Source organism: Manis javanica, chromosome 6 (assembly GCF_040802235.1).
Source record: "Manis javanica isolate MJ-LG chromosome 6, MJ_LKY, whole genome shotgun sequence".
NCBI classification, from domain to species: domain Eukaryota; kingdom Metazoa; phylum Chordata; class Mammalia; order Pholidota; family Manidae; genus Manis; species Manis javanica.
The window spans coordinates 137,027,118-137,039,194 of record NC_133161.1 but is presented as its reverse complement, the minus strand read 5'-3'; the positions used below and the strand labels follow the sequence as shown (position 1 = coordinate 137,039,194).

General features: G+C 45.3%; 1 long non-coding RNA gene across 1 annotated transcript; it reads right to left on the bottom strand.

Annotated features, from left to right (window-relative positions):
* Nucleotides 1-564: 564 nt before the first annotated feature.
* Nucleotides 565-10,366, bottom strand: LOC140850221 (uncharacterized). Its single transcript, XR_012132912.1, has 3 exons — nt 10,258-10,366; nt 9,570-9,719; nt 565-1,735 (listed from the first exon to the last, which is right to left on the bottom strand). It is a non-coding gene; the product is annotated as an uncharacterized lncRNA (long non-coding RNA).
* Nucleotides 10,367-12,077: the final 1,711 nt, after the last annotated feature.

Here is a 12,077-nt window from a genome sequence, read left to right as displayed (position 1 = left end):
AGGCAGAACGAATTCCAGACTGGGAATTATGAGGATTCTGGCTTCTAGTGCCTCCTCTGTTCATAACCTCTGATATTGGACAATTTATTGAGTTCTTCCCAACCACAGTTTCTTCATCTATAAAATGAGAATGTTAGACAAGACTTCTTGTTAGCTCCTTTGGGATTCAAAAGTTCCATGATTTCTGTCTTGTGAATATAGATTCTTCTGCCATATCTAGCCCACTGCCTCCTAAAAGTCAGTAGAGGGAAGTGTGGCGTAAAGTGCACTGCCAACCCCCAAGGGCACACAGTCATACTGTGTGGGAGGAAGCAAATTTAGAAGGAAACAAGCTTCATTTATTCTGCCTGATATGGCTATCTCTCTGAGGCTTGTGCCCATGCAAGCGAGATGGGGGTGAGAAGGAAGGGGAGGGGGACACACTGTCAAATGTCAAATGCTTAGCAGACTTTGAAGTCTGACAATTGAGACTTCCGCTAACTTTTGTCTCTACTTTTGCAAAAAAGGGAGGGTGGGAGAGGGGGAAAAAGGGTGGGGGAGACTTACAGAGAGAGAGAGAAGACAGAAATGGATCAAAATATGAGACGGTAATCACGTAGGTTTGATGCAACAATTCAGCAAATAACATCTAAATTACTTCTGAGTTATCTGGGACTCTCTTCTTGGGCTGCCTTTAAAACAATTCTTGCCTCTAACTCTGAACTAACAATTTCAAGCCATCATGACATTCCACGTGGCCATCATGCATGTGCTGAGAAGCATGAATGGCCCACCTGCTGAGAATTTCGCTGGTGTGGGAGAGTATTTCCAAAGTCTCTGCCCTCTAGGGCCATACTGTTGTTTGAGGGAAACCAGAAATACACATGGACTAATGAACAATGCTAAAATGCAACAGTACAAAATATGATACAGGGCTATATTTTATATAGATCAAATACACATAGACAGAAAATACGACGGTGAGCCATGGTCACCTAGGAAGCCCATGAGTGAGGTGGGAATTACTGAGGTGGGTATGAGTTTATATATAAGGAAAGGTATATTTTGATGAAAGAAATCATGAAAAAAGTCACATTTATTGTCAGCTCCCTCCTCATCTACAAACTGAGCCAAACAAGGACATGAAATATACCACACTATAATAAAAATCTGCACATGGTAACCAGGAGAAGGTCCGATTCAGTTTAAATTCTGGTAATTGAGTAAGGAAAATTGGTGAGATGACAAATTAATTATGTGGGAAGGTCCCTCATTTTGTCCAGGAAGCCAAGTGTGCCCTGCTACTCCAGAAACATGGTCAGGCACCCATTAGGAGCCCTCTGTGTGAATATCATGTGAAGGGTATAGTCAACTTTGGGGCCATGGTCTGGGATTTTTTTAAAACACTTCAAATATAGCATCGAGGTATTTGGCTTCTCCATCAGGAGAGCAATACCATGTAGTAAAAGAAGTGTTGGCTCAGGAAGGACCTCTGGGACGCCAGGCTTGGTTAAACATTGGCATCAGAAAAGAAAACTTGTTGGGAATTTGAGATACTGGAGGATTTCAGGAAGGGAACGACAGTGTTCTTTCTTGTTCATGACGCCTCAGTTCAAGGAAATCGGCGCTCCCAGAGTACATGATGGAGAAGCAGGTTCCTAACTATTTCCTCTGGAAATCACCACTGACTGAACGCCAGGCCATCCGAGAATCTCCGCTTACTGGCTCTTGTTGCCTGTGGGGTTGAAGTGCACACCTGACGGGAAAAATGGCAGAGACCACAGTTATTCTTCTAAACGCTCCACTCGTCTGCCAGTGATGAAATGCTGGAGGGGGGAATTTCCAACGTGGTGTGACTTCGGGGACCCCTTATGCCCTGCCAAAAATATTTCACAGTCTCCCAAGTCCTCCCTGAACGAGGCAAGGGCAGACCCTGCAGCAATGTCCCATCCCAGCTGTGTCCGGGCTCCCTGTGGACTGGAAAATCCATGATAAAAGTCCTGGGACTTCAGGGTGTCTTCTTCCCTCTTCCTGCTCTGCCTTACTACCTCCCCAAACCCTGGGAGAAAAAAGTAAATAACTGACAAAGGATGGGAGTGGAGGTGTGCTGGGTGGAGAGCGGATTTGTTTGGCGCGAGGCGGGCTACGGGCAGAGGGTGTGCGGTGGAGGTTGGGAGCTGGGTGAGAGGAGGAGGTGGGCCCCCAGCGCCAACAGCGCCCTGTGGAGGGGCTGTGGTCACACGGGAGCCGTGAAGCCCCAAGGAGGGCAAGCTGTCCAGCTGCAGGCGCCATGGACTCCCCCAGGCCCCCTGGTCCCACGGGCCGCGCCCCTGCTCCTTTGTCTCTGCTCCCCAGCCTGCCCCATCTGCTGCCTGCTCTTCGTCCCGCGGAACCAGCTGTAGCACGTAGGCGAAACGGGCCCTGTCATGGCTGTCTCCGGTGTGTTATTGTTAGTGTTACGTTACAAATCCCGTTTCCATGCCGGGGTCCCTCGGGGGTCATAACCAGGAGAGGCCACGGCCCTGTCAATAAACAGAACCCCAGTCCTTAGTGTAACCACTTCGCATTCACCAGGCCTGCTCCGTGGGTTTATATATCGGATTCCTTTCCCAGGCAGAATCATTTCACGGAGGCTCCCTTGGAAGCACAAGACAGAGGGCGCGTGGAAGTAGCTCAGACGCTGACCCTGGTGGCAGGTGGATGTCAAGCTTAGGCCTGGCCTGTGCGCTCCCCAGGTCCCCCACTTGTCACAGTAGGGCGTGTTAAGTGTATTGCCATCAATCTGAAGTCTCTCGTGCTTCTGATTTCCCACCAGGATGAGGCCAGGACATCAGTCCTTGCTTCTATTTCCCTTAGAAGACCCTCCACAACAGGGAGGCCTTAGCTCCCTTGTCCGATGTTGAGCATGGGTGGGTGTCAGAACATTGAGCAAACGGGAAGCACAGTGCGGAACAGCCCGGCACAGAGAAGTGACGGACTTCAGTTTCCTTTCGGTCCTTTTGCTAGAATGAAGCCGCCCAATATCGTGGGCTTTCCTTCCCCAAGCAGAGCCAGCTGATGAACGGTGGGTAGAACAAAAAGGAAAAACAAGAAAAATAGAAGGAAAGAAATAGACTAGAGCTGCTCACTCATTCAGCAAATATTCCTTGAGCACCAGGTGTCAGGCACACAGTTCCACCCCCATATGGGTGCCACACGAGTAAAAGAAATAAAGGACGGTGTGATTGGGGCTATGGGTTGGGGAGAATTTTTTTTGCTTTGTTTTGCATCTAACACCCAAGTATCTCAGATGGCCTTGATGTTGTGACTTTGGCCTCCATAGCTATCACTGCCCATTAATTCTCTGGCTAGGCCTGGAGAAGAAAATGTTCTTGAGTGTCTGCTGTAGGTCTGAAAGACTGACATTTACAGATAGCAGTAGTACAGAACTTTGCTAACCAACAGCTTCAACGTCACCCTAACATTACTTGGCTGGTTCCTAAGGCACCACAAAGTGTTTATTTGGGTCTATGGGGGAGGAGGATGAGATAGCTGGGCTGCATGGGGTGGTGTTATTTCTGCCGAGTTAATTAGACCCAATTACAGAGCAAAGGGGTCTTAGAGGTCTTGAGTTGAACCCTTTGTATAAATGAAGTAACTAAAATCTGGAAGAAGAAAACTCCTGCTTTTGCAAAAATGTGCAGGATGGAGAAAAAAGCAACTGAGAAGGGGTGAAAAGAGGCAAAAGAGAGAAGCAGGTGGCCAAAAGGGAGCTTCACATCTTCCTCAGCCTTCCTGGGAATCCTAGCCTCAGGGCGGAAGAGCCATCCTTGAGAGACCAGTGGCTTCCAAACTGAGACCTCAGAGGCACTCCTTCACTTAGAAAGGCCTGGGGGTTTGTTCCCAGATGTACCCCAAACACCTAGAACAGTGCCTGCCTACAATGGGTGCTCAGTGACAATTTATTGAATAAACAGAGCTCCTCTGCAGGTCATTCCTGTCCGAAGACCAAGCAAAAGAGGAGAGAAGAGGAGCTCTTAAGTGGGCCCCACCCCTCATCATGCAGACAGCTTCCAGACCCACCTGCTACCCGGAGGGGTCTATGAAAAAATGACCCCCAGACAGCGGCTCCCACTGTGGGAGACGGTAGCTCCCCGGGGCTGCAGAATCATTACACCTTGCAAAACGTTGTCTGTCGTCTGTCTGATAAATAATCTCTCTCATAGAAAACAAGCATTATTTCCCAGATAAATATAAATAAGGCTGGGGTTGATGAATATAAAGCCATTTTTAAATCACAGAAGATATAGAACCTTTTGTCACTGTGTGTCAGTGAACATCACGAGTATAAATACAAGCAGGTATTTTATTATTTTCTTGATACTCAAAAGGAATGCCCTGCTCATAGTGTCTGGAAATCGCTACTCTGGACCTACCCTTCATTCCACAGGTAACACTTTACAGATTCTTCCAGAGAAGGAGAGGGACAGGCCCAAAGTCATCAGCCCTCAGGTAACAGAGCCAGGCACCCACGCAAAACATCTCTGTCCACTGCCCTACATGACATACCCTCAGGCGGCATTTTTCCAAACATCTTGATTTGAAAGAATGGTCCAGTTCAACTTACATCTGAAACTGAAATATTAACAGCACAACATGTGTATCAGGCACTACACAGCACATATACATTATGACCATTGTCCTCACATCAACTCAGCGAGGCAATTGCTTTTACTATCCCCATTATCCTTATTTGATATGTAAAAAAATAAAAATTTAAAAAAAATTTAATGAGGACTGGAGGAGTTTCATAGTTCACACAAGGCCTCGCGATTAATAAATTGCAGAGACAGACTCAATCTGTTTGACTCCAAAGCCCAGGTGCTCACACATACAGCTACACACAAGAAGTACATATTTATGGAAATCCCTGGTATCAACTGAGGCAAAATTCAAGGGCCTAGAAAAGCAGTCCTTAGTAATGCCAGCTCTGGCTGCATAGCAACTGCTGTGGGCAAGGCAGGGCGGGAGGCAAGGAGTCCCAGAAGAGTCCAGAGGGGCCATTCCTTAAGCGGAGAATATGATGCCTCAATATCAGAGCCAACCAAGTGTTTCCTAAAAGTTCCTGTCCCAGGTGCCACTCCTCAGCAACTCAGAGCATCTCTGGTGTGGAGCTGAAAACTGGCAGTTATTATAAATACACCAGATGCTTTTGAGCATACCCACGTTTGAGAACCAGGAGCCAGAGAGACCCCAGAGTGGTGAGAAAATGAAGGCTCCCAGAAAGCAAGCATCAGCAGCCGGACCCGCCCCAGCCTCAGAGGATGCCTGATGCCTCACCCACAGGCTGCTCCCAGGGCCTGGCTTTCTGAAGAGGGGGAGGCGGGGTGCCTTTCATGTTTCTGGGTGTGCAGAAGGTTTGCGTGTGTTTGTTTAGAACAAAGCCTATACTTAACTGGCACAAGTGAAACAGATTTTATAAATAGATGTGAGCATGAATGGTTTTTATGATTAGCTTGTTTTCAATCACCATGCTTGACCGGTGTCTGTGTTCAACTAAGTAAATATTTCTATGGTGATAGTATACACAACACAATGGCCATTATTTAATGTTAATACAAGTACCATCTGGGAGGTCTTATCATGCTAGAGCCCCAAAGCATAATAAAAGCAGATAGGAATAGATAGTCAAGGCTGGGCCTTGTTATACAGTCGGCTTGATAAAACATCTGCTCTTGCAAATGTTGGCCATGTAATTATTTATGCAGTGATGGTTCTCCCAGGGGACCTTTTGGGCCAGATCAGATTGCCATGCATTTTCCTCTTACTCATTTAGTGACCTTGGATAAGTCTCTGTGCTAATTGTTTAAACATTCATCCCTCGATTTCCCATTTCTTAGGCCTTTGCATGCCTTTTCAGAAAATAATGAAGGTTAAAACCTGGTCGAATCTTGACTTCTTTAGAGCAAAGAGGTGGAGAAGGGTGGCCCAGAAAGAATGCCTCATTATTTTAAGCAGCCCAAAATACAAAAAGAGACCATTTAGTACATTTTTTTTTCCTTTGCAACTGGAAATTGGAGAAGATGGAAGTTTCCTGAGAGTAGTGAAGTGGCCTTGTAAAGAATAAAGTCTCCTAGGAAGGTTGCAGACATTGGCCAGCTTACTTTTTGCTCAGGGGAGACAGCTGTGGTGATAAAGGGCATGAAAGTGGAATTATTCTCCATTGATAAATGGCGATGAGAATGAAAGTTTTTAGTGTTTTGGAAAGAGGTGTCTTACCTTTTTATAAAAGTGTTAAATCTCTAAGGTGACTTGTATCTTAACCTAAGGTGACTTGGGCCTTCATTTTCTCACCACTCTGGGGTCTCTCTGGCTCCTGGTTCTCAAACATGGGTGTGCTCAAAAGCAGCTGGTGTATTTATAATAACTGCCAGTTTCCAGCTCCACCCAGAGATGCTCTGAGTTGCTGAGGAGTGGGGCTTGGGGCATAGTGCAATAGAATGTTCACAGTCTCTTGATATATTTTCTGGTTTCACCTTCAGAACTTGTCATGAAGAGATAAAAATGTTCGATCCTTCAGTGTTTTGCATCTCTATGTCCTAATGAAAAATATCAGTAAAGGGACTTAAATATTTGTTTGATACTTTACCTCTACAAAATGCTTTCACATCCATTACATCATGTGATCCTCACAAATACAGTAGGTGGACACTGCCAGCCCTAAGGATGAGCAGACAATCTCAAAGGTTATAATTTGTCCAAGGGAGGAAGAGTGAAGCAAGTGTAGAATTAAAACTCAAACCTAAGACTTCTGCCCTCTAAGCCTCATGCTTATGAAGGCTCTTCTCATCTGTCATTTAGAATTTAGAACTGGGCCCAGGGAAGAGGAGCTACCCTGAGATCTGATGAATTCTAAAATTAGGTTCTTGGGCTATTGTTTCTTTTCATTTTGGAAAAGCCAGGCCCAGTCACTGCTGACTTTCACCGGAATGCTGCCATCTCTCTACTCTGGTAATCAGTCTGGCTAAAGACGGAGTGTTAATTGGCTTCATTTACTATCAAAAAGGAAACTAGACATAGGTGACAAAAAATGCTGCCCCTTAAGGAAAGAGATTTGAATTCCCAGCTATGTTATCTAATGTAATGGGATTCTTTCCGATTGATTTACTGCAGTCCCAATAAATCTAGGAGCAATATGTTCTTAAACATAGTTGGAATGGCCACTAGGGAAAGTGTTGGTTAACATAGCATATGACATGTGGGATAAGAAGGGAATTATACACATCTAAGGGGCTCATGACAAAGTTAACCAACCCTTCTGATGCCTTGGCTTATGCGTGTTAGTGAACTGAGGGAGGGAAAGGCGAAGTACATGTTCCAGGCAAGACCATGCTCTCACCCCTGCCCTGAAGCCATCTCCCCTCATCCCTCTGTCCAGAGCTAGAAACAGGAAAATCACCCCCACCGACCCCAAGGAAACAGCTTGCCCTGGTCAGGAACAGGGGTTCTGTTAAGTGGCTGTGGGAATTGTGTGTGCCCATTGGTTCCCATCCTTGCTGTCTGTTCATAGTCACACAAGGAAAGGGGAAGAGGTTCAGTAACACAGGGGATTAACAGTACAAGCTGAAGGGTGTGGGCTGTTCTGTTGCTGATTTCTGCTCTATTCTGCTTTTCTGACCCAACTGCCATGCATGTTTCTTATTACTCTGTGGATTTGCCTTGCACTGATGGGTGGGAAAAGGCTAGTGAAGCAATAATCATTTAAGTGAAAGCAATGACTCTCTGGTGCCCTCTACAAACTTCCCACAGGTTTCGCTAATGCCTTGGGGTCCTTCAGGGTTTAGTATTACAGCTTTCAGTAAATAGCCTTAGCGTCACACTCAACACAAGCTGCAGTGAAACAGCACCATGTCTGTCATGATAGTCCTTCACAGTCGTATGTCCAAACATTGATCAGAACTGGTGAGTAACAAGAACAATCTCAGTGACATAACTGAGCAGTTAGCACATGCAAGCACTGTTGTAATCTCTGGACAGATCCACTGATTTAATACCCATAATGATAATAGGAGGTGAGTGCTGCCATTAGCCACTTTTGATAAATGGAAGAACTAAGGCACAGAGAGGTTAAAAGGCCACACAGCAGGGGATCACGGGGTGAACAGATAAGGGACATAGTGGATCTGTGGCATCTTGTTGCACTGATGGACAGTGACTGCATTGGGGTATGGGTGGGGACTTAATAATATGGGTAAATGTAGTAATCACACTGTTTTTTCATGTGAAACCTTCATAAGAGTGTATATCAATCATACCTTAATAAAATTTTTTTTTTAAAAAAGGGCCACACAGCTGGTAAGTGGAAGAACTACCTGGACAGTCAGGCCTCAGACAAGCTCTTTTCAGGGAGGCAAGAATGGAAAAAGGACAGAATTAAGAGTTACTATTTTACACAAACCCTCATGAATTAAAGCAAGGAAACACTCATTACATAAGAACAGATACTCCCTCGTTTACAAAAGGACACACGTTAAAATAATTATGCTATGTTTCTATCTCGTATGGTTGCCAGCCACCAGCTTGTGGGACAATCAACATATTTCAAAGGATTTGAGTGGAAGAACCTGTGGGAAAGCTGTTGAGTGGCTAAAGCTGCTGTTGCGCACCTCCAGGTGACACTCCTGACCCGACGTGAGTTCGGGTTCTATGCTAAGTAATATTTCTAGTTGTGGGGACAAGTTGTCCTGAGCCACCCTCCGCCACCATTTCTTCCCTGATGACTAGCTGAAAGTGAGAGGCAGAGGAGCTGGGTCTATGGAGGAGACGTTCGTTTTCTCCTGGCCAAAAGGAGACAACCCAAATGAGGCGGCTTTGCCCTCGCCAGTTCTGGGTTCCCACCCACTGCACCACACCCTGGCTGTCACAGGAGAAGGGGACAAGGGGAATCTTTTCATAGCCAGTAGGGCCTCTCAGGTATGGAACCTGAGCAAAATGCTTATGGATAAAACTGGAGGGCGAGTACCAGTGTAAGGCAGACGTCACGGGCTAAAGCTTGTCTTACATTTCAGCATTGCCACCCGGATTCTCTCCAGTCACTCTTTAAAAATAACAACACATGATTTTGAGGATGCTTCTTTCAGCATTTGATATATAAAATGCTGACGCAGCTATTTCACTGCTTGGTGGTCGGGCTTTGGGTAATTTTTGGTTTTGTTTCTTTGTTTATATTTCACAAGTTTTTGACAATAGCAAAAATAAAAATAAATACCGGCAGAGTGATGTTTAGAAGTTAGTTTTGCTGTCCTACTGCGCTCTTTGGTGTGGAACAAAGCTGGTTCTATTTCCCTCCAGAATTAATTCTACACAGTTTGTTGCCACTCTTCTCACAATTCTTATCCCGCCCAGGCCTTTTGATAAAGATGGTTGCTATCCGATCAGCTGGGTCGTTTAAGTTATTTCTGCTGCTGCTGTTTGTAATTAGACTTCATAAACTCATCCTTGTTGCTGGCATTTATGATTCTTTTTTATATTCCCAAGGTTCGTTAAATCACTCATTAGTCCATCTTTTCAGCATGCTTTCCCATTTAGTGAGCCATGTGCTGGCACTTTACCTGCAGTGTCTCCGAGCTGTCTCTCTTCAAAGCAGCACAGTGATTCAATTCAACAGCTATTGCTTGAGTACCAACAAGGAGCAGAACATGACAGCAGGAACCGCAGGAATGGCACCATAGAACAAGGCAGAGCAGCTCAGAGTCTAGGGACTGAGAAAACACAAGCATCACTAACCCCAGTGCAATGATTTCAAAAGCAGAAGACAACCACCCATTCCAATCCCCAGTTCCAGTTCCACCTCTGCCAACTTCCTACAAAATGCCCATTTGCTTTATTCTGGTGAAAACTTCACATGTTGCAAATATGTCAGGATGAGAAAGCACGATCTTATTCATCTGTAATAGACATAAATACTCAGAAAGCAGGGACGTGGTTGTATTTTGATGGTGATATCTTAACTAAACTCTAACCCACTCCTTCGAGAGCCAAGCTAGATAAAGCATCTCTCTGTGTCATCCAGATTCTCTGGTTTATTACCACATGTATCCCCCTCATGAATTCTAGCTGCACAACCTTTCATTTATTTTGCAAGTGAGGAAATGGGAATGCAGAGAGGAGCTGTAGCTTGTCCTCCTTCCTGGAAGCCCAGGGTGAAGCCCACGTTAAGTCACAGGATCACCACTGAAGGGTGGGGTCTAGAACCTTCAGAGAGTCCTCCAACTGCAGGGCCCCCTCCTCCACGCTTACAGGTCAGGGTTTGAGACTGTACATGAACCAGCTCTACAGGCAGAGCTGACTCCGGCTGCCGCTGCGCCACCGAGGAGATGAGAGCGCCAGGCCTCAGGTTTGTCACTAGCATCTCTTTCAATCTCCTGCATGTGCAGTGGTGATCGGTATCTTGTTGCCTTAGAGACTGTCAGCCCTGGCATCTCTGTTTATCTGCAGAACGCTTGGTGGTTTCTCAAAACAGGTGTGGCCTGGTGGAGACCGGTGCAGCCACCACAGTGTTTTGTTTTTGTTTTTTTTTTAAAGAAGTTGCTTTGACTCTGGCAGCTTTTACTCACTTTCCGAATGTCACTCAGTCTCCCTCAAGAGCGATTTGTCAAAGGTGCTTGTAAGCTAGTCTTTTACCTGTGCTTTCTCTATATTTTTAGAGATAAAATACTAGATAGACAAAAAGCTTACTGAAGCAGAAACTGGTTCTTACTAACAACTGTGTGTTAGTTGTGGCCTGCATGGTGACTATTAGCTCCCCTCGCTGGTCATATGGCTTCTGAGGTCAATTACATGAAGAAAATCGATTCTCATTTGGTGAACTCCAGGGGGTCACACAGCTGGGGCTGCCGATACTATCACCCACCACCATCTCTATAGCCCCACTGGTATCGAGCTTATGACCAGTAAAGGTACTGAAAGTACATTAATACTGGGTCAGACTGACCAGAAAAAACAGACCCTCTTCCATTGTGGACATTACACCAAAAAAAAAAGGGGAAAAAAACAAAAAACAAAAATGGAACCAAACAGTGTCCAAACAAAAAACTATCTTTAGAAAAACCTGAAAATCAGTTTCATTGAGTGGGAGAAGCTGAGCATACTTTGCTAGAGAAGAGATGTTTTAAGAAAATCAAGAGGGCTGACTTGAAACATTGGGAAATAATGTGTGGATGCAAGAACAATTCATTCATTCAGGCGCTAGAAGGCAGAACCGGGTCAGAAAGGTGGACTTACAGTCTGAGGGCCCAGAATTAAACTCCGCAGTGGCAAGACTTTCTAACAAAAGCCCATCTAATAATAGCAGAATGGCTGCCTCTAGACAAATGAAAACTCCCATCCTGGGAGCGAATGTGTGCTGTTTGTCAGGCTTGCTGTACCAGGACGGAGATTGGATTAGCCCCGAAAGGTCCTTTCCAAATGTAAGATGCTATCTGTCTAATTAATTGCCAGTCATGGTCTCAGATATTGTCCTGGGCTCTCATCTCTGTGTTGTTGAAATTTGGCTTCCCATGTCCTTAACTGTGAGCTAATCGCCTAGATTCACATCTTTAAGTCAGCAGTCAGTAGGAACAATACTGGAGGATAGATAAATTCCTAGGTTTCAGCCTGATTAATCAGTGCCCCAGAGCCTTGATGTAGGAAGTCCAGGAGATCATGAGGCCAGGGAGACTCGTGTGTTAACACCAAATGAAATCAGCCAAGTGCCCATCTCTACTCATCTCCTCTAGGAAAAATTAATTTCCATTTTTTTCTCCGTATCTGAGTTGGAGGATGTTTTGATCTTCATGGGGGATTTTTGTTTGTGTTTTGGCCTGGAGTTCCAAAGTGCATCATAATAAACACTCAGGCGGCCAACCCACCTTTGTCTTTCTTGTAGCTGAGTTCAAAGTATACAATCTACAGTCAAGTTTCAGTTCTGCTCAGTCCCTTGAGAGCTGTGTGACCTTGTATGCGCTGTTGCACTTTTACGGGCCTCCATTTTCTCGTTTCTGAAGTGAGTGAGCACTATTTTACAAGTTTAGAAGAATCAAATGAGAAAATACATGTGCAAGTACTTAACAGGCTTTGAA